The sequence below is a fragment of the Girardinichthys multiradiatus genome, chromosome 20, assembly GCF_021462225.1.
Source record: "Girardinichthys multiradiatus isolate DD_20200921_A chromosome 20, DD_fGirMul_XY1, whole genome shotgun sequence".
In the NCBI taxonomy this organism is placed as follows: Eukaryota; Metazoa; Chordata; class Actinopteri; order Cyprinodontiformes; family Goodeidae; genus Girardinichthys; species Girardinichthys multiradiatus.
The window spans coordinates 26344821-26368950 of NC_061812.1; the positions used below are offsets into that span (position 1 = coordinate 26344821).

At 39.6% G+C, this 24130-nt stretch overlaps 1 pseudogene; it reads right to left on the reverse strand.

Moving 5' to 3' along the window:
• Positions 1-3186: 3186 nt before the first annotated feature.
• On the reverse strand, positions 3187-20880 carry LOC124857214 (annotated as a pseudogene).
• Positions 20881-24130: the final 3250 nt, after the last annotated feature.

Genomic DNA, 24130 nt, shown 5'->3' on the forward strand with positions numbered 1-24130 from the left:
TCCCTTTTAACAAGAAGAAACATCCAGCAGAACCAGGCTCAGTGTGAGCGGCCATCTGTCACGACCAACTGGGGGTTTGAGAGAACAGAGCAGAGACACAAAGAGAACAAAGAAGTACTGATCCAGAAGTACTTTCTATGGGAAGGAAAAGTAAATGTTAATGGATGTAGCTCCTTTAGTCGTTTCACCTAGAAAGAAAGAACAGATAAACTCTGAGCCAGTTTTCAAGGTTAGAGTCTGAAAGAGAGCACATATAATTAGTTACAGTTAAGCTCAGTCAATCGCCATGTCTAGGAGAGAGAAAGGGTTAAACACTGAAAGACAGGGCCATCGGTAGAGGGTGAGCATTAAGTTGTTGCCAGCAGAAGCTCGGACAATTCCCCTCTACAGAAAGGTGTCACAGGTAGACACAGAGTCAGGCCAGGTGTAGCTTCTAGGAAGAGAAAAGAGAGAACAAAGTTAAAAGCTGAAATAACAGCAAATAATGCAAAATTGGAGAGTAGTGTGAGAATGTAGCGAAGAGGGTGAAAGTGGTCATTATGTCCTCCAGCAGCCTAAGCCTGTAGCAGCATAACTACACAGATAGTTTCAGTTCAGATTATTTAGTTAAACGGTGCTTATTTACAACAATGTCGTCTCAAGGCGCCCCACAAAGGGTCCCACTGATGGTCATTGTTATACTAAAAACCACAAGGATTGGGATACCTCTCTCTGTCAGACTGATTACAACCATTGGAAAAGAGAAGGGGTCATACAGGTAGCCGAAATGGAGGGTGTGTTTGCACCTCAACCATAACTGAGCCGGTTTAGGCTAAACCTGACTCCCCCTTACTCCAACCAACAGGGAGGGAGGAAGGCTCGCTCCCTGATCACCTAAGCCACTCTAACTATAAGCTTTATCAAAAAGGAAAGTTTTAAGCCTAGTCTTAAAAGTAGACAGGGTGTCTGCATCACGGACTAAAACTGGGAGCTGGTTCCACAGGAGAGGAGCCTGATAACTAAAGGATCTGCCTCCCATTCTACTTCTAGAGACTCTAGGAACCACCAGTAAACCTGCAGTCTGAGAACGAAGTGCTCTGTTAGGAACATATGGAACAATCAGATCTCTGATGTATGATGGAGCTAAATCATTAAGGGCTTTATATGTGAGGAGGAGAATTTTAAATTCTATTCTGGATTTAACAGGGAGCCAATGAAGGGAAGCTAAAATAGGAGAAATATGATCTCTCTTTTTAATTTTCATCAGAACTCTTGCTGCAGCATTTTGAATCAGCTGAAGGCTTTTAACTGCATTTTGTGGACATCCTGATAGTAAAGAATTACAATATTCCAGCCTTGAAGTAACAAATGCAGGGACTAGTTTTTCAGCATCGCTCCTGGATGGGATATTTCTAATTTTGGCAATGTTCCGGAGGTGAAAGAAGGAAATCCTAGAAACCTGTTTTAATATGGGATTTAAATGACATGTCCTGGTCAAAAATAACACCAAGGTTTTTTACTTTATTATCGGAGGTCAATTTAATGCCATCCAGGATAAGTGATTGACTAAGCAGTTTCTTTTTTAAAGACTCCGGTCCAAAGTCGACAACTTCTGTCTTGTCTGAATTTAGAAGCAAAAAATTTAAAGTCATCCAAGTTTTTATATCTTCAAGACATCATTGTAGTCTATCTAACTGGTTGGGCTCATCAGGATTTATGGATAAGTAAAGCTGAGTATCATCAGCATAACAGTGAAAATGTATCCCATGCTGCCTGATAATTTGACCTATTGGAAGCATATATATAGTAAAGAGAATTGGCCCAAGTACTGAACCCTGTGGTACTCCACAATTAACCCTGGAGTTTAAAGATGATTTATCATTTACATAAACAAACTGGAATCTGTCAGACAGATAAGATTTAAACCAGCCTAGCGCTGTTCCCCTGATCCCTACAGCATATTCCAGCCTTTTTAAGAGAATATTATGATCAACTGGATCAAACGCAGCACTGAGATCTAACAGAACCAGAACAGACACAAGTCCATTATCTGAGGACCTAAGAATATCATTAGTGACTTTCAGCAGAGCTGTTATAGTATTCTACTGGCAACCCGTCATAACCTGGGGATTTCCCAGTATTCATTAATGATGTCGCTTCTCTTATTTCTCTTTTAGTTATAGGAGTCTCCAGTTTTTCTATTTGATCTGTGTTAAGTTGGGGCATTTTAATATTAGAAAAAAACAGCCCTTGTCTTTTGTTTATCATCCAATACCGTTGATATGTATACATTTTTAAAATATTGCTCAAACGCTTTATTTATATCTTTAGCTGAAGTTACCAATTTATTCCCCTGCTTAATACATTAAATTGTTCATAACCAATTTTAATAAAAAAAAAAAGCACTGCAAAATGGCAGACCTGGGTGATAGTCCCACTTTTCACAAAAGGGGAGCAGAGAGTGTATTGCAGCTATCAAGGGATCACATATCATAGTCTCCGTGGGAGAGCTGTGTCGGAAAAGAGGCTCACTGTGGCTTTTGTGCTGGCTGTTAAAGAGTGAACAAGATATTTACTGTTATGGAGTTGCTAAAGGGGTCATGGGAGCTTGGTTTTTGGTCTAGATATGGTTTGTAGATTTGGAGAAAGTTTAAGACCTTGTCCCTTAAGAGTCCCTTGAGGTGGACGGCACTATTCAATTTGGGTGTGAGGCGCTGCCTTACGCAGAGGAGTAGAGAGGAGTGACATGGGGCTGAAGTTGCTGAAAATAGGCTTCCTCTTTAGGTTGACTGGTGTCAGCCTTTGAGAAGTTTCATCATCCGGAGCTCAGAGTAGAGCTACTGCTCCTCCACTTCGAAAGGAGTCAGTGGAGGTGGTTTAGATATCTGAATGCGTCCAGGGCCCCTTCTTTGAGAGGTTTTTGAGCATGTCCCATTGGGAGGAGACCCTGGGGCAGACACAGAAAACACAGGAGGGACTACATATACCTTCAGGCCAGGTAAACCCCCAGAATGAGCTGGAGAGTGTTACTGGGAAAGGTATGTCTGGGTTTCTCTTCTTCCTCTATCTCGTGATAAGAGATAGAGGAAGACAATGGATTGATAGATGGATATATTTGCCACACTTACTAAAAAAATGGAAACAAAAAAGACCTAAAGTGATAAAAACTGTTTAATATTGGTTATAATGGTTGGTTGTTATGTAAATTGTTTATTGAATCAGGGTGGTGAATCTCTGCCACTGCAGTTTTGCTGTTATGAAAACTTTAAGAAAGTGATAAAAGTGATAAATATAAAGTGATCTCAAGTCAGGCTAAATGCATTGTATGTTTAACATAAAAAATTGCAATGACATTACAAGCAATAGCCAATAAAGGGCTGAAAATGCCATATCTAACCAACAGAGAGGATATAATGTGAGATTTTAGGTATTCATTTATATCAACATTCATAGAACTTTTATCATTTCATATAACTATCTAACCAGCACAGAAAAATATGAATAAAAAAATTCACAGCTGGTATCGGCAATCAGCATTTACAATCTTAATTTTAATCTTGATGTTTTATCCCTCTCAGCAATGTGGACAAAAACATTACTGAGTCTTGAGTGTACAGTCAAAAAACAAAAAAAAGAAGAGTACACCCCCTACAGTCATATTCAATAAATTAAGAATATGTGTACTGATGAGGCTCTTTTGTCAGATTAAAAGTACCTTTTGAATATAACAACGTTTAAGCAATTATTAAACATGCTTTTCATTAAGTTGGCATTTATTAAAAATATTTTTTATTGATCTGATGTAATATTCTTAAAAGTATGTTTTTTCATTAGATGCAAGCAGAAAATCATCAAAAACAACGGAAATAAAAGCATGAAAATAATAGTCTGTGTGTAATTAATCTATACAATATGTTTTACATAGTAATTGAGTTACTGAAATAGATTAACCTTTTAATAATATACTTTATTGAATTAGTCTGTATTTTGTATGGATTTGGGGGATGCATGTTGTAATTCTCAACTTTTCATCTTAATGCAATTTTTGGCTTTTGTACACTTGAAGTTAGATTTTAATAATGTTCTAAGCTGATAAAAAACAATTCATGGATACATTTTGAAACAGGGTGTACATTCTTTTTACCACGACCTTCCATGATCCAGCCACTAGATGGCAATAAATGTGTAAGAAAAGAAAAAACAATAACCTGTGTGTTGACCAAAAGACCAGGTTATTAGTAGTAAGTGTTTTTACCCCTAATTAACACTGGTTCAGTTGGATTATAATGATGAGTGGAATTACTAGAGTAATACTGTATAGCAGCATAATTAGAATATAAATCTATTTGTGTATTTACATCTAAAAGCTTTTTGGGTTGGCTATAATTAAAAGCAGTTCTCTTAAATTAATTATATGAAGCCTGGTGATATAAAATACTTTTAAGGAGTAAAACACTACAAGGTTAAGGTTTCTGTTGGTTCCAGGTTTCCGTTTTTTTTTTTCGTGACATGAGTGATGGTGTAAACAAGAGACAGTTTAGCCTGATTTTAAAGTATCTTCATAGCAGCATACTGAGTGACACAGTTAAAATCTTCCATTCACATTTTGTATGGTTTATGGGCCTACAAAAGTATTCACACCTCTTGAGCTTTTTCATATTTTCTGACATTATGACCACAAACCTCAATGTATTATATTGGGATTTAATGGGAGATACCAACACAAAATAGTGCATAACTGTGAAGTGGAAAAAAAAGGATACATTGTTTTTAACATTTTCTGGCAAATAAAAATCAGGACGGCGGTGTCAAGGACTCATAGCCTCTGTGATGAACGGCATCTGTGAACAACAATTTTTAGTTCCTGCCATAGGTTGCCAATTGATTAAGGTCTGGACTTTGACTGAGCCATTCAAACACATAAATATGCTTTGATCTAAATCAATAAACTGTAGCTCTGGTTGTATGCTTAGAGCATTCCTGCAGGAAGGTAAGCCTCTCAACTTTCTAGCAGCTTCTAAAAAGATTTCTTAGAATATTGCCCAGTCTTTAGCTCCATCCATTGCCCTTCCACTCTGAGCAGTTTCCCTCTCTGCTGAAGATAAGCATCCCCATGCCATAATACTGTAATCAACATACTTCACCATAGGGATGGCTTTTAGTTTTCTGCCTCACAGAGTATCTATTTAATTTGGTTGGTAAAATCTAAACAGACGCCAATTATATGAAACACATATTCTAATTTATTAATCAATTTTGGTCTCATCTGACCCCAACAACGCTGTCCGCCTGTTTGCCGTGTCCGTTGGCTTGAGGTAAATTGCAAGCAGCGATTCTGATGGCTTTCTTTCAACAATGGCTATTTTTTTGCAACTCTTCCCTAGAGGCCAGATTTGTGGAGTGCCTGATTATTAGTTGTCCTGTCAACATATTTTCACACCTAAGGCGTGGATCCCTACAGCTCCTCCAGAGTCATATCTGGCATCTTTCCTTCTCTGATTTATGCCCTCCTGTCTGCTTTGTCAGTTTTGGTGGAAAACCACGTCTTGGTAGGTTTACAGCTGTGCCACACACTGAAGACACTGACGTTTTTGGGTATAATGCTACAGAATGTGAAAAGGTTCAATAGATATGAATACTTTGCAAGGCACTGTATGTATGCATCTACATAATTTCTCATTCTGCCTGCTTATACTTATGTAACTGATAATTTAAACAAATGCATTAGTATGAAATGTAATTTAAATAGTTACCTATTTGTTTAACAGGATGAATTTTTGATCCAAATTTTCTCCAACCATGTTTCCCTGAGAACACCATGGCTTGAAATAAATCTTAGGAAATAAGACTGAACATTTTAGATGTATCTACTGTGTTGTAAAATACTCAGCTTAACTCCCCATTTATTTCGTACTCCTGCAGTCTGATTGTTCCAGACTTTAGTTTTATCCTCACTGACGGAAACATTTAACAGAGAGAGAAAAAGAAAATTATACTCTATTAAGTACCGAACATTGAATGAAAACAACTGCAGTTATTAGTTGAACAGAACCTGTCAGCCCATCTAATCACTGCTTGTCTTGGCAGTGCAGCATATTCTGTCTCCTCGTCCCGAGCTGTAGAGTGGAGACACACACACTCGACTGTTTCAAGCAAGGTGGGTGAGTCGGATTGAAGGGGTGGAAGGGGGAAGGTAAGCAGAAGAGAGGGAGCGTTCTGATTGGGAGCTCTGTGGTTTTATTTTCTCCCAGCTGACCCAATAACCTTTCAGGCTTTCAGGTTTGGCCTGCCATGATGCTTGTATCTCGTTCCCCTCCTGTCGAACCATCAGTGCCAGCTGAAGGTCGGTCAGGGCAGGCCGAGGTGCTGCAGGAAAGACAGGAAAAGCGTCAATTTCGATAATTTAGATAAAACAGCTTTAACAAGTATGGATGTTGAGTAAATGGAACAAATAAAACACTTTAAACCTGACAAAAAACTCTAACTGAAAGAGATGAACGATGCACCAACCTTCTTGAGTGCAGGCCCTCACAGACATGGCTGTTTCTTTTCCATCCACATGCAGAGTGCTGACTGTAATCAGGTACTGAGTGCCAGGCTCCAGGTCCCTCAGAAACACAGAGCTTCTCTGGTTGCTTACAGTCACAGTGTGAACACGTCCACTTGGAATAACTCAATATTCCAGTGTGTAACTTTGTACCCGAGATGGCTGCAGGGGGCCCCAGCTGACACGGATCTGCCGGGGACCAGAGTCTGACAAGGTGACCTCTGCTGGACTTAAAACCTCTGAGGTAGCATGACATGAAGGGACACTGGTGACCAAATATAAGACAGATAAAATAAGTCAACATTTTAACAACCTGACTGAATATACAAGTGAGATTTTCTGGAGTTGAAAACATTTCTAATTTCATTTTAGGCTATCAGTGCAGCTAAACTGGAATGAATTTGGTTGAGAATTGAAAGTCTGAAAAACGTCTGAAGGGCACAAAAGTTAATTGTTACAAAGGCCAGTTTGTGTCTGGACTTATTGTTGTACAACAAGTCCAGACACAAACATCCAAAGGTTTCCTACCTCAGAATGGGAGGCAGATCCAACATTTATCAGGGTCTTCTCCTTTTTTGTCCATCAGGAATTTGACTGTCTTCTGCATTTGGCTGTGTCCATTTCTTGGACAAAGCTGTCTATATAAAAACTATAGACATGCAGTAAAGACCAAAAGTTTGGACACACCTTCTCATTCAAAAAGTTGTCTTTATTTTCATAATTATAAATATTGTAGCTTCACACTGAAGGCATCAAAACTATGAATTAACACATGTGGAATTATATACTGAACAAAGAAGTGTGAAACAACTGAAAATATGTCTTATATTCTAGGTTCTTCAAAGTAGACACCTTTTGCTTTGATTACTGCTCCACACACTCTTGGCATTCTGTTGATGAGCTTCAAGAGGTGGTCACCTGAAATGGCTTTCACTTCACAGGTGTGCCCTGTCAGGTTCAATAAGTAGGATTTCAAGCCTTATAAATGGGGTTGGGACCATCAGTTGTGTTGTGCAGGAGGTGGATACAGTACACAGCTGATAGTCCTACTGAATAGACTGTTAGAATTTGTATTATGGGAAGAAAAAAGCAGCTAAGTAAAGAAAAACAAGTGGCCATCATTACTTTGAGAAATGAAGGTCAGTCAGTCTGAACAATTTGGGAAAAACTTTGAAAGTGTCCCCAAGTGCAATTGCAAAAACCATCAAGCGCTACAAAGAAACTGGTTCACATGAGGACCGCCCCAGGAAAGCAAGACCAAGAGTCACCTCTGCTGCGGACAATAAGTTCATCCGAGTCACCAGCCTCAGAAATCGCAGGTTAACAGCAGCTCAGATTAGAGAACAGGTCAATGCCACACAGAGTTCTAGCAGCAGACACATCTCTAGAACAACTGTTAAGAGGAGACTGTGTGAATCAGACCTTCATGGTAAAATAGCTGCTAGGAAACCACTGCTGAGGACAGGCAACAAGCAGAAGAGACTTATTTGGGCTAAAGAACACAAGGAATGGACATTAGACCAGTGGAAATCTGTGCTTTGGTCTGATGAGTCCAAGTTTGAGATCTTTGGTTCCAACCACCGTGTCTTTGTACGGCGCAGAAGAGGTGAACAGATGGACTCTACATGCCTGGTTCCCACCGTGAAGCATGGAGGAGGAGGTGTGATGATGTGGGGGTGCTTTGCTGGTGACACTGTTGGGAATTTATTCAAAATTGAAGGCATACTGAACCAGCATGGCTGCCACAGCATCTTGCAGCGGCATGCTATTCCATCCGGTTTGCGTTTAGTTGGACCATCATTTATTTTTCAACAGGACAATGACCCCAAACACACCTCCAGGCTGTGTAAGGGCTATTTGACTAAGAAGGAGAGTGATGGGGTGCTGCGCCAGATGACCTGGCCTCCACAGTCACTGGACCTGAACCCAATCGAGATGGTTTGGGGTGAGCTGGACCGCAGAGTGAAGGCAAAAGGGCCAACAAGTGCTAAGGATCTCTGGGAACTCCTTCAAGACTGTTGGAAAACCATTTCAGGTGACTACCTCTTGAAGCTCATCAACAGAATGCCAAGAGTGTGAGGAGCAGTAATCAAAGCAAAAGATGGCTACTTTGAAGAACCTAGAATATAAGACATATCTTCAGTTGTTTCACACTTTTTTGTTCAGTATATAATTCCACATGTGTTAATTCATAGTTTTGATGCCTTCAGTGTGAAGCTACAATATTCATAGTAATGAAAATAATGAAAACTCTTTGAATGAGAAGGTGTGTCCAAACATTTGGTCTGTACTGTAGCTATTTCTGTCTTTGTTGCAGTTTTTCTCCCTATAGAACGGATCCCTGGCTCAAGCTCTTATGAGTTTAGCTCTGTCTGTTTTGTGTGTGGAGTCATGAGCAGGTCTTTTGCTGTTATTAACTTTGTGCACTCTTTACCTTCTCTTTCCCACTGAAAGTACCTCTGCAATTAGCTGGGTCTATTTCCTGGATGAGGCAATGACCTATGCTATGGGTAACCTTTCATTCTAGTCAAAAGCATTCTTGGCTCAGTGCTTCTGTGTTTAGCTGTGTTTGTGTCCTGGACGAAGTAACTGGCTGAATTATTGCCTTCATTAAGTTTGTGTATTGTCTTTTTCTTTCCCAAAGAAAGTACACCTGGCTATGTGCTCCTGTGGTTTGTTTGTCTAGATCAGGGGTTCCTAAACATTTCATCCTGTGACCAGCAAAAATAAAGTGCCAGAGACTGGCGACCCCCTAAGGATATATTTAATTATTTCACTCTATACAGAGTGAAGTAATTAAATGTATTTTTAAATTAATAAAATTTTTTAAATTACATTTATTTATTTTAATTTTATTGTTTAAAAGTTTAATTAAATTTTTTATTGGACAATATTTAATTTTGCATTTCATAATTTAATAGCATATTTAACTATTTTAATATTGCAATAAATAAATAAATGGTACATTTAATTATTTCATGGTACATTTAATAGTACATACATTTATTTCATTGTATACTTGTTTATTTAATGGTGCATTAACACTTGTTTTAGGATATATTTATATCATTTTGTCTCCTGACCCCCTGGGGGAGTCCCGCCGCTCATTTTGGGTAGCCCTGGTCTAGATGACGCTATGGACAGAGCTATTGCTGCCATTAACTTTCTATATTATTTTTTTCCACAGAAAATACCCCTGACTCAGTGCTTCTGTTTTTAGCTGTGTCTGTTTATCAGCTGCTGTGCTTTAATTATTTTTAACTTTATTTACTCTCTTATGTTTCTTTCCCGTATAGAGCAATTCTTGTTCAGTGCATCTGTGTTTGGCTCTGTCTGTTTGTTGGATTAATTCATGAACAAAGCTATTGCTGCCTATCTTTGTGTACTCATTTTTTTCTCCTTGAAGGACTCATTGTCTTTACTACTGTCATTGTTAAGTTTGTGTACTCTTTGATTTTTGTTTCCATAGAAAGTTCTCCAGACTCAATGCTTCTATGTGTAGCTCTGTCTGTGTCTTGGATAAAGTCCTTGACAGAGTTATTGCCATTTGTTTTACTATAAGTAACATTTTATGGTCAACTGAATCTGAATGAGTAAAAAATGACATGCTGACTTCAAACCAAACTCTTGGTTCAGAGTTAAGGTCCCAGTTAATGTAATTTGAGTTAATGTAATAAATACAAATTAGGTTACAAGCTCTTGATTAGGCTAAATCTGTCTTAATTAACATTAATACTGAAATACAGTTAAAGGCTGCTAAACTGTAAATCATTGTAAATTGTGGTCCTCTTTTTGCCTAAAATGCTGCTTGAGTGTTATAAAAAAAAAACTGCATATAAGAGAACAAAACTCAAATACTTTAGTTAAGGACATTGGTCCTCTGTCTTTTTTGTTCTTTTGTGGTTAGAGGATTAAGAAGCTTCTACCAGGAAGTGTGGTGAACTTCACAGTGAGTGTGCTGAACAGCCTCTGGTTGGACTCTGGGCGGAAAGAAGCTGTGTAGGTGGTGTCGGGCTGCAGTTTGCTCAGTTCTGCATGACTGGAGGTGCTTGAGAGAACCATGGTGTTCTCAGGTTGGGATTCACCCACAGTTTTATACCTCAGTTCATAGTAACCACTGTCATTAGCCAGAACAGGACGCCACTGCAGCACAGCACTATTGGAAGTCAAGTGGATCACAGTGAGTCGTTCTGCACGAATAATTTCTACAGATAAAAAAAATATATATAATCATGAGAACATGGAAGGCAAACAGATAAAATAAATCAGATGGGTTGTTGGGGCCTGTAAATAATCAAATATACTTCCTAATCGAATCTATCATTTCTAATTATATATTTAAACAAACAAACACACACATACACACACACACATACTGATGATGGCCTCCCTCAGTTCTTCTGTGATGATGTCGATACTTTCTATGTCCACAGAGTACAGGTGAGACATCAGAGGAGGTGTTGCCACACGCTGTAACAACTGGTAGTTGCCATGAATTGTAGAAACAATTAACACATTAACTCCCCGAGCCTTCAAATCCGACATTGCCTTCTCCACATTTCCTGGCTGGACACCATCCGTCAGCCACAGCAGTACCTTCGGCACGTCCCCCTCTGCCTCCAATAGCAGCCTCTGAGCCAAATCCACAGCCGCCTCAGTGTTGGTGTCTCCTTGCAGCTGGTGGACGCTCTGCAGAGCTCTCAGCAGACTTTCCTGGTTGCTGTGGACATCCAGACTGAATTCCAGGTGAGGGCTGGTGCCCACCAGCAGCAGAGCCACTCTGACATGGCCCCGTCCCAGAGAAAATGGGCGAAGGAGGTTGGCGGTGAGGCTCAAAAAGCGAAAGAACTCAAAGTTGCTCACACTTCCAGAGGAATCCAGCAACAGGAGAATGTCCCCTTCACAGCAGTTCAACTCTGAGGAGAACAAAAAATCTGAAAATGAGGTGCCTTTCCTCCCAATAATACCACGCACTGGTCTTTAGCATATAAAAACGCAACACATATTTAGGCCAAGAAGAATGGCTGATCTCATTGATTTTAGAGGTGAATTTACTGTCCCTAAGGAGTGATTCATAAAACAATGAGATGCAGAAAGAAGAATATGAGCCAATATTATCTTCACATCAGAAAATACTAGATTTAATTTGAATTTAATGGTGCTACAAGGAAACATTTGTTGTAATCTAACACAGGAAGCAGGGATTTTATCAATTTATCACATAAAAGCGGTGGGGATATTGTAGTTAAATCTACAATGAAAAAGGATGCCATGCAGACTCTTCAAGGTGGAAAGCGTCCAGGCCCTGATGGGTGCTCATCTGAATTTTTAAAAGGATTCTGAAATAAATTGGCGCCGCTATTGCTTGACATGTATAATGAGTTTTTTGCCCTTGGCGCTCTTCCTCACTCTTAATCGGGCCACAATCACCCTTCTCTTGAAAAAAGAAAATGACTCTTTTTCCTGTTTTTCTTACCGCGCTATTCGTCTTTTCAACGTGGGTTTTAAACTAGTATCTAAAATATTAGCTCAACGCCTCGAATCTGTCCTACCCACTATAATTAACCCAAACCAAACTGACTTTATTTTTATTTTTTATTTTTAACCGTGTCCTGTCCGGCAGAGCAGAGCTCTGAATTATTGTCTGAGTGCCAAGAAAAAGACCAACAAATTTACTTTCACAATTGGAGCATTACAGCTAATAGTTTAAAGCTCTGCTTGATATTTAAAAAAAAAACTTTATTAGAAACTGTTTTGGGATTATTTCAATTGTTACAGACATGGAGACAGAAACAAAAAGGAAAAAATAAGCACGAAAGAGAGAGGTGGGGCAAAAAGGAAAAGGGGAGAGAAGGAGAAAAGAATGGAGGAAAGAAAGAAGGATGTAGAGAATACAAGATAACACTCTGCTTGCTTCTACACCTTCAGAAACATTCATATTAACAGCATTTTTACCAAAAAGTGTACGGTACTTACCAATGCAAGATGTATTTAGTGGTAAAGGCAGCTCAATATTGAACATTTGTGTATCTGTTAACGCCTGAATATAAACAAACACCTGTTGGTCTGAGTGTGAGCGCGCTCGTGTATACAAAGTTCCTCCATTAATATATGCAATAGCGAGAGTGAGGAGCCACAGACCTGCCCCCTGGACCTGGGACAGATATGGAGGAAATCCAAGCCACAGACATCCAAAGGCCCCCCACAGCCCCAGGAGAACCATCGCCACGACTACTGCAACCCCCTGAGAGAAGAGCAGGGGAGAGTCCCAGGGGAACCACCCAGCAGCCACAGTGCAGAAGCCCCAGGGAGCTGCAACGACAAACCCACAGGTCCCGCTGGCAGCTGTTTACGCCCGAGCAGATCCAGCCATGGACCCAGAGACCTGAGACCCAGGGTCATATCACTCCCTAACCTGAGTAACCCTGGCCCGGATCCCAACCCCTCCACCCCGACCCCAGTCCCCAACGACCCCCATCCTCATCCGGAGAGAGGGCCATGTACAAAAGAAGGGTCTACATGGCCCAAACCAGCCGCCAACCAGAACCGTCACAGGATGAAACAGTCCCAACACCCCAATGAACCCCAACATGAATCTCCCCACAGGGCCACCCCCAACCAGGACACAGATATCGAACACATGCCCCAAACACCATGAATCCCCTCCCCACAGCACAGGGGCACACCTCTACAGGTGAGCTCCATCTATGAAAAGCCAATGAAGCCACACCCAAACGGTGCAAACTCCACACACAGAGCCCGGCGTCCCCCACCTTCCCCATCCGCAACCACACAAACACACCACATCACTGCCACTGCAATGTTAGCCATGGGAGAAACATTATCCAGCCCAGCTCTACCATCACCGCTCAGCTGATCCAAATGCCGGTGACCCCACATCCAAGAATAGGACACAACCTCCCCGCCCCACACGCTGCAGCCCCTCCATGCCACCCCCAGCCAAGTCCCGACACCGCCAAGCATCAGCCCGTCAGTTCATGAGAGGGAAACATGCACCAGCCGGGTAACTAGGCCAGGCAGGGCAACCGCTCCAGGGCAAGCACAACCCACCAGCCACCCCAGTCCAGGCACAAGACATGCTCTACTGCCCCACCCACCCCCCCGACTGCCATCTGCACCCCGGCGCCCGCCCACCAGAGGTCAGAGCCACAGAAGGAAGCACAGGAGGAAGGGCACCACAGCATGCCAAGGACTGGTCACCCTGCCAACCCCACACCCAAACCCTGGAGGTGCCCCAGCATGCCGGCCACCCACACTCCCGCACCGTACACCTCGCTGCACCAAGCAGGCGGGCTGGCCAGCCCCTCCACCAAAGTGAAGCCACATCCCAATCAACACAGCAAACTACCTGGCCAAGACCCCCTCGCCAGAGCCAGGCATGAATGGGGGTGTGAAAAGACCCCAAGCCTACCTCCGCCCGCTCAAATGTGGTGTTGATGCGTGCTGTTGTAGTTTGCATTTAAAAAGAAAAACAGGTGGGGAAGAGATGGAAAACCCTTGTGGCACTCCAATGACGCACCCGCACTGCAAGGCCCTACATCAGTGATAGTGTGATGGAGTGGGTGGAGCGAGGTGTCCGGAGAGCATGGGGAGGGAAGGACTGGGGGGCAAAATGCTCTCCCAGGGAGCCAGCTCCCCGGCTGACCCCAATAGGCACCCCCGTTCGCCAAGTTTCAACAAAGGAGGGAAGCATAGGCACATTCACCGGGCCAAAGGCTAGTGACAGGCAGTGGGCCCCGAGAACTGACCGAAAACCGGGACCAACAAACCCTCAAACCCGAATCCCCAGCCCCGACACCCAATCCCCCACCCGAAGAAGGCACCGACCCCCACAAACCAGCTTCATTCAAAAAATGCCAAATAAAACAAACCGGCTTTATTCAAAATAGACACTCCTTTTCCAATCTTAGGAGGCTATTTAACATTATATACAATACCTCCTCTAATAGCACTCAAGAAGCTCTAATCTCTCTGGATGCTGAGAAGGCAATTGACTGTGTAGAATGGTCATATCCTTTCTGTACGGTCAGAAAATTTGGCCTAGGAGGCTCCTTTTTGTCCAGGATTAAATTACTTCACTCCAATCCACAAGCCTCAATTAGGAATAACAATGTTCGGCCTGACTATTTTTGGTTCCATCGATCAACAAGGCAGGGGTACCCATTGAGCCCCCTTTTATTTGCACTGGCTATTAAGCTTCTGGCTGTTGCTATGTGTTCTAATCAAAGCATGGCAGGCATACGGAGAAATGGTGCAGATGCAAAGGTCTCTTTATATGCTGGTAATTTACTTCTATACATTTCAGATTTAAATACATCCATCCCTGCCACTGTTCCTCTTCTTTCAGATTTTGTTTCAGATTGTCGGGGTACAAGCTGAATTCAAGTAAAAGTGAGTTGTTTCCCATTAATTTCGCAGCCAAATTCTCTTCACTGCATGGTTTTCCTTTTAAAATTGCCCATAATGATTTTTCATATTTGGGAATCTAGGTAACACATAAAACAGAAGATCTATTTAAAGCTAACCTTTCCTCCTTGCTACTAAAGGTAAGAGGACTGTGAACGCTGGTCACTACTTAACTTATCTTTAGTGGCACAAATAAACTGTGTTAAAATTAATGTTTTTCCCCGTTTCTTGTATCTGTTTCAGGAAATCCCAATTTTTGTTTTTTACCCGGTTCCTTTTTAAAATGGGAAGATTCTATCATCTCAGATTTTCTTTGGAATGGTAAGGTTCCTAGGCTATTTTGGCATTAGAACATTCAAGGATTTATTTACTGAAGAATCCCTTTGCTGCTTTTCCGCAACTCTAAATTTGCTCTCTCAAAGCATAATTTCTACAGGGACTGGCAAGTTCACCATTTTGTTCGCACTAACTTTCCTACCTTTCCCAACCTACCCGAGGTCTCTACTTTAGACTCATTGCTTTTGCCTGTTTCAGCTCTGAAGGGTTCCATTTCATTTATATATAAAATCAGATAGCATCAATACATCTTTATGTACAGAGCCCAATTGGAGCCCTTTGGGAGGAAGACCTGGGAGAGGGTATATCTGATGAGCTCTGGTCACAAATCTTGACATGAGTACATAAGTTCTCTATCTGTTCCAAACATAGTCTTAATCAATGCAAACTGGTACACCGCATTTATTACACCAAAACTCAACTATCCAAAATATATAATAAAGTTTCTTTGTCCTGTCATGGATGCCAGCAGTCTCCAGCGAACCTCATTCACATGTTTTGGTTGTGTTCGGAACCGTCTAGTTATTGGACTGATGTATTTACTACTATATCCAAAGTAGGGAAACCCATCTGAATCCTTTGAGTACCTTATTTGGGGTCTTCTCCGAACTGTCCTCTATGTCCTCTTGTCAGAGGAACTCTCTGGCTTTTATGACCATTTTAGCTAGAAGGACAATCTTAATCAAATGGAAATCATCACAACCTCCATCTTTCACACACTGGCTCAGGGATATTCTGCATTTTCTTAAACTTGAAAAGATTAGAATGACTTTATACGGCTCCTCGGATCGATTTTTGCACACATGGCACCCACTGTTTTATCTCGTTGGACAAATAAACTTTCCTTTAGTCCTAGATTAGTCTCTTATATTCACTTTACCGGAGGTCGGTCTCCCCTCTTTTCCCTATGTATATATGTGTATGTATATGTTTATGTATATGTGTACAATTTTTTTACTAAGTTTTGTGGGCACAGAATTGGATCCGACTGACTTTATTTGTTTAGTTATATTATTTTTTCTCGAGGTGAGTAGGGGGGTGGAGTCTGTTTTGTTTTTATTGTTTTTTTTTGTAAATGTTTTAAGAAATTGTATGGCTTTTTGTATAGACATATACATTCCATGTCACGATGAACATGTAACTCTGTACAATTTCTTTGGAAAATTTGAATAAACATAGTTAAAAAAAAAAAAAAAGGATGCCATGCAGAGACTATTATACAGTCCTGTGAGATTTCTTTTCAGCAGAAGAACACCAGGTTTCTCAGTCTCAACCCATAGCTTCAATACCACAATAAAAGTTATATTTTTATGGCAATATTAATAAATGGTCCAGCCAAAGTTCCAACTTAAATCTCACAGAGAATCTTTGAAGGGGCTAAAGATTAGGGCGATGGTAAAGAGGCCTTCCAACCTGACTGACTTGCAGCTCTTCGCCAAAGTTGAATAATGAAAATGCCAGTTCAATTATTCTTTGAGAGATGCCGGCCTTCTTTTCTATCAGAAACAAACATCTTGACTGGATAAAAATAATTTCAGATCCAAATCTGCAGGGGTATGAACAATTTTGGGCTTACGGATACATTTTGCATGTAAGCTTACAACAAGATTTTACCAGATGAAGTGAAACAAGTTTTCATTTACAAACATGACCTTTAAACAATTTGGGAAAGCTTAAATGATGATTGTAAGCTTCTGATAAGTTACTTTTTTATTCAATTTTTATTCAAATTGGTAAAACGTTTTTCTATCTAAGGAAACCCAGCAGATTGCATTGAGTCACTAACTTGCAGCATTCACTCCTCCCTAATGAGCATGTAGCGACAGTGGAAAAGAAAACTCCCCTTTAGCGGAGTGAAACCTCCAGCAGAAACTGAGATGGTGCTGAATGTGTATTTCAACCCCAGAACAAAGCAAAAACCTTGTGAAGATGCTGGCTGAAGCTGGTGAAAGAGGGTCATTATGCACAGTGACCCAACATGGACTGAAAGGCCACTCAGAGAAAAATTTGTCATTACTCCACAAGTAAAATCAAAATCCAGATTACAGCATGTCTTTCAACCTATTCTCCCTTTTCAGATTAGAAATGGACCTTGAATCTGAGAATCTAAGTTACAAGTTTTTTTAAATCTTCTGAAAATGTGTGATTCATGCATCAGATTAAATATATGTTATTAATGTCTGATGAAACTGATTTGATTTTGCTAACCAGTGTAACATAAAGTAAAGAGAGACTGGTAGTTGTTGCATTAGTTTTAATTGTATAAAATCACCAGTTTTAGTTTGTGCAAAGCTTATCTGAATAAATCGTCTTCAAAGTGGTTCGAAAAAGAAGAACGAAAAGAAGAAAAAATTCAAGTGAAAAGTGAAACATCTTTGGAAGGTACACATCACATACTGTACATCCCATTACAGTTGTTGACATACATGCAGAGGAATTTTCCCCTCTGTACATTCCTCTTAAGAAAGTTGCAGGTATAGGTGTTCATGTCTGAGAAATGTGAGGATGACATCTGTCATATAATTGGCCTCAACTGGTGCCAGGGCAATATGCCACAGCAAACATCAATGAAAAATATGTTCATGCACCTGTGAAATTCACAGAGGGTCTATTCAAAATGGGCTGACATCAAACACACAGATGGTAAACCATTCTGTCTATTTCGGATTTAAATAAAAAAAAGACTTCAGACTTGGTGACCAGTGTGTTGGTTTTTAAACATACAGATTTCTTACAGAAGGGAAAAAGCACAAATAATGATACATTTCATAAATTTCATGGAGGAATTTAGAAGAAATGTAAGTTTATGAAACAAACTACTTTTAATTAGCTAAGACTACCTGTAAGCAGCACAACGTTTTCTATGTAGATCAAAAAATAGTCCCCCTAGAAGCCACTCATTAAGAGTAAATATGTCGTCCACCCTCCTATTAACATTTTGCATTGTAGAACAGATATGCACCACAGCATCAGGGTATAAGTGTTGCAGCAGACTTGCAGCTTTCTGCTTGGAAGGAAAGATGTTAGTTCTCAGCCTGCCAGTACATCCTGCTGGATTCAGAGCTCTGGAGCCGGTCAAAGACAAAAAAAACCAAAAACAAAACAACAACCGCAGTCTCTTACTTGCACTCCTATCTGGGGTCAAAGTTCAGAATGCTTGGCTTATGGTTCTGCTGCTAGAACTCCATCTTGGAGGTGTGCATCCAGCCATTATCTTCCAGATATCTTTGAAGGTTATCCTAATCTCTCCATATTGTTTGTCAGATTAATTATACATATACATTTTTCTTGGAGCAGAAGTGGATGCTACAAACTATTTTAAGTACATTTTTAGTATGTATTGTAACAAATGTTATCTTTAAAAATTATTTGTTCAATTGAAACTATCCTCATAATTATAGAAATCTTTGAAAACAGGAAAAATATATTGGGATGCATTTTTGTTGTTAATGTCACCCAGCTCTAATCTATAGTTTGCAGTTACACGTTTCTCTGGTTTCCAAACCTGTTTCCAAGTCTGAACGTTAGTTTGCCTGCATGACAATGAAAGGTATTTTGTCTCCATCAAATAATCTACATGCCAAATATTTAGGTCCACCTATCAACTTATTAAAAACTTGAAATTATTATGTTAGCACTACACATTGTTATATAGTCACCATGTTCCATTTCAAGCAGGTTTACCCCTTAGGGGTTACCATGTGTATAATTTAGTGTGTATTAAACAGCCCATCTCATTAAAATACATGGAGGTGAAACCCTATCTTCAGGCTTCAAGTGTTACATCCATCTCTAGAAATCTCATTCCACCCATAGGTTTTAAAGTTGAATATTTTAAATACTTGCTGGAGGAAAACGTTGGCTTTCATATCTTCAGTAGGACTATATTATGGGAAATATTACTTATTTTACACAGCTTTAAAGAGCATCTATGTCTTTCTTAATCTGCCTTATGTTTTGGCAGTTTAACTAATACATATTTACATTTTCTAACCCTAATCTTTAAACTACATGCAATAAACAACTTATGAAAAAAGAAGCAAAGTTTTTAGGTCTAAATACTTTATACTTATTTTTACTGTAAATATGTTCTCCATGAAATAAAAACTACCTGTAAAACCCTGTGGTAACTTCAAGCCAATTTAATTATTTCAAATAATTTCACTGATTAGATCAGATACTGCTCTAATTAAAGCTCATTTAACACTGTTGTGTACTGAAGCACCACATTTGAGCTTTGAGTCAGAACCATCCAAGTAAAAACTTGCCCAAGTCAGACGGTGATGAAACAACCCTGGCCTGTTGTTTCTTAAAACTTGGAGATCTTGAACCAGCATTGCATGTGAGGCTCACTATGGTGGCTCACCTCTTTATTTAGAGCCAAAAGTCTTTCAATATTTGACTTGCTCTAACGGAGAACATTGGACTATCGTCTTACCAGTTTTCAGTCTCTCAGCTCTGGGTTGTTAAGCTTTGTGGCATATAAAAGTGCTGTACATAAAAAAAAAAAACTTAAAAATTTTATGATCTGCCTTTAATTGGCTTAGTAGGTATGTTCACATTTTGAAATTTAGGTTCTATAAAAAAAAATTAAAAAACGAAATTCTCATTGCAAAAGAATTCATACACCTTAATTATCATGACATTTTGTCATGTTACAACCACAATCTTTTTTGTGTGGTAAACAAACACCATGTAATATGTAACTGGAAAATGAAAAAAAGGATTACTTTTTTTTAACAAATAAAAATCCAAAAAGTGTAGGGTTCACATGTGTTCAGCCCCCCTGAGTAAATACTCCAGAACCACCTTTTGCAGCAATTAAAGCTGAATATTTGGGGTTCTGTCTCCATCAGCTTTGCACATCTTGCCCATTTATCTTTGCAAATACTCAAGTTTGTTTATTTTGGTAACTCAATTCACTAAGTGAGACACATTATATAGATTAATTTCACACAGAATAATGTTTTCAAGCTTTATTTCTGCTAACTATGACGGTTTTCTACTTACAGCTAATATAACTTGACTTTTAAGATTTGAATATTACATCAGACCAGTAAAAGAAACGTTGTAATACAAAAATGTGGTTTGATAAAAGATATGTTTAATATCTGCTTAAAGGATGCCATTTTCAAAAGGTACTTTTAATCTGACAAACGAGCCTCATTGGAATTGATTGAAAATGGCTGTAGCTCAAGCTCAGATTGAGTGTGTCTACATAAATTTCAAGCCACAGCTTCACAATTGGATTTAAGTCTGAACTTTGACTGGACCATTCTAACACATGAACCTGCTTTGATCTAAACTATTAAATAGCAGCTCTGGTTCTGTGTTTAGATTTGTTGTCCTGCTGGAGAGATGGCATTGGTTATCTCCCTGTCAGCCCAAGCTGCACTAAAAATAAACCAGTTTTTAAATTCTGTATTCCAGGAAGACACGATACCGGTGTTGCATGTTTTCTTTTCCATGCCCGCTTTTAAATCTGCAGTTTCGGATATGAACTCACCTGTGCCAGGTAAAGCAACCGACTGGCAGAAGCTCCGCTGCAGCGTCGCGACGATAAAAACACAGCGAAGAAAACGGCTTTCCATTTTTTCCATTAAAATCAGCCGGGACTTTAATTAGGACCTACTCAGGTGAGATAAACACCGGATCTGGATCTCGTTAAATCGCTTCCTATCGCTCTGCTCGCTGTCACACATGGTCCTGTATTTCATTGTTAGGCAATTTAGTCAGCTGACTTTCTTCTACTAATTTTTTTCACCACACACACAGTTTAATTTCTTTCACTCTTAATGTCTAAAGTTTACCTTCCATCCAGACTCACTCCTCCCCCAGTTGAAGGTCCAGGAAATACAGGATTTTTTGTCTGATTTTTGATGGGAGTAATTCCCGGATGATTCTCGGCTTCTTGCATCTTGGTTTAATCCAAAGGTCAACGCGTCCATCTCAGAATAGATGAGCTACAGGGTTAAAGGGCGCCACAAATAAAAGTCTGACAGTACAGAAAGGAGGAATCTGAGACAGAGCATAACGTTTTCTCAGGGAAAACCCTTGAACTAGAATTATTTGACCACAAACATTAAACTTGCTTGAAGAGACAGATAGTGAAAAAAATCAAGACACCAATTTAGATCAAACAGCAGCAGAAAAAAATGAAAAATACAGCCCACAAGACATGAATACAGGATTTCAGAATCTGACACCAGACAGATTAAATTAAAGTTTTCACATGCATTTACTCAGATGAAAGCATCAATCACCACCTTGGAGTTTTTGTTTCTGTCCTTGAGAAAAAAGCTGGCAATCGGAATGGGCTTTAAATGGTGCAGAGTTGTGTGTTTTGAATGTTTCAATTTCAACAAGCTGTGCTCAGGGTGGGCAGGGCAGCATATGGAGAGATTATGTGTATAAAATGAATGCATTTAACTGGGTCTGAGTTGTAGCGCTGATGGGTGAATCACTGATTAATATACAATCTAAATAATTCACTTTGAAAAATATTATATGTATATATTTATATATAAAAATATATATGTTTATATATATATATTACAACCAGGTTGTAAGTTGAGCTTCAGACTCCACGGTCTGGTACTGACTTCCTTGCCATCCATGCCCAAATGTTTTCAAGGGTATTTAGAGCAGGATAACATGTGGGGTGGTCCAAGACATAAATGTTACACTGCTAGACGTTGTTCTTTGTCAGATGGGATGTGAACTGCAGCTTTATCCAGTTGAGGGCCTCAGTCAGAAGGAATGACACAACATCCCCACACAGCTAACCACACTTTGATGCCTCTGTACAACCTGAGGTTTCATTGTTATGTTAACGATCAAAGCTCCCAGATCATGATAGTGCCTCCTTCACTGTTCTGCATAGAAAACACCTCCAAAGGGATTCTCCTTATCATGCCAAGAACGTTTGTGGTGGCTGGTTTTTGCAAATTGCGTTCTGTAGCATTGCCCTGAAGGTAAAAGTCTTAACAGCCTGTGTCCAGGATGTGTGGGGTTGACAGAGATGTTAGCTGCCTTTTTCTCCACCCTAGACTTGTACAAGTCCTAGATGAAGGAAAGGTCTCCCTGCAGACCATATTGTTTGTGGCAGTCTGAACCTGTCCTGTTTTGTAGATGAGCTGAAACACACAATGATGGACAAACACAGGACAGACTGACTAATGACAGTGTAGAAGATGACCAGAAGCTCCTGTCACATCAGGAAAAAGGGAGAGCCATTTTCGATATTTTACCTAAATTGTTGAGGAGGAATACACATGTTTAACATCACATGAAATTTTAATTGTTGTACTAAACCTTTTTAACAAATATAAAAAAATGTCCACAAACTAACTCCTATAATTTTTTAAGGAGGGTTGTAGCTTTGTCATCATGGACTGCATGATTAGCACTCTTGCCTTGTAGCAAAAAGGTCCTGGGATCAAATCCCAGCCAGTGTGTTTACACTTTTCCTTGTGTATGCTTGGGTTTTCTTTGAACACTCTGGCTCTTTCCTATAGTGTGAAACACTTAAATTCAGTTTGTGGACAAACATGTTAATTAGCATAATCTGCATGAGTGTTTATGAACATGCAAAATAAACGGGCCTCTCTAACGTCCATTTAATTGTGTGCATGGTTGTGTGTCTTTGTGTTGCCCTGACGCCAGCCCCTCACCCCTGCAAACATTAAGCAGATTAATCCTCAGGCAGAGGAAGAATTAATAAGTATTTGCATTTTGTGATGTTGGATATAAGCTGTGGAGGAACAATCCTGCCATAATTAAGAATATATACAGAAATAAATAAGTGCCCAATAAATAAATAAGCATACAATTAAATACACAAAAATAAATAGAGTTGAAAATTGCAATCGATAATAAATAAATAAGGTAATTATTACAAAGGTGAATAAATAAAGAAGCTAATTAAATTAGATAATTCAATTACTGCCCACATTTATTTATTTACTGCATTTTTGTGTATTTAATTATATGCTTATTTATTTATTGAGCATTTATTTTCTTTTGAATATATTTTTAATTATGGCGGAATTGGTCTTCCATACTAAACCAGGTTGCACACAAAAAAAAAAAAAGAACCAGGAGCCAAGAGACAAAAATAGAGAAGGTTGTTTATTGAAAATAACATTTCAAAACATCTGCTGATCCAACATTAGCTAAAAACAACAAGAACAGAACAAAAAGTGTCCTTTACACCCTGGGCTTACTAAGAGGCCTTAGTAAGCCCATTTTTTTTTTAAAATTTCAAATATGCTGCTTGATGCGAGTGTTTCCAGCAGACTGGTGGGAAAGTTGCTCCACATGGTCTTAAGATTTATATTGTTGCCTAAGTCATATTGTGGGAAATATGACATAGGCAATTATGCTATGAGGCTAACAATACATGAGTACAAAGTCAAATGAAAACATTCAGACATCCCATAAAGATTGAGTTCTTTATCAAGAAACGTTAACATATTGATCTCTAATCTCTAGAAACAGTGATTTATTTACACTTAAAATTTACATTTTGCACTCACACAAAAATGTAAATTTTCAACAAAAAATACGTTTTCTACCTGAGGGACAAAGTTGGGACACCCTAGCTCCAAATAGCTAGTGTTACCCCCTCTGGTTCTAGTAACTTCTGTGTGGTGATTCTTTGAACAATCTACCTGTCTCTGACATCTGTCTGAGGAACGTTTGCTCCATTCCTCTTTCAGGTCTGAGATGTTTGAGGAGTTTTTTGTATGTACAGTCTCTTTCAAGTCACTCCACAGCATCTTAACGAGATCAAGATTGGCCTTTGACTCCATACCACAACTTTTAATTTCTTAATTCTTA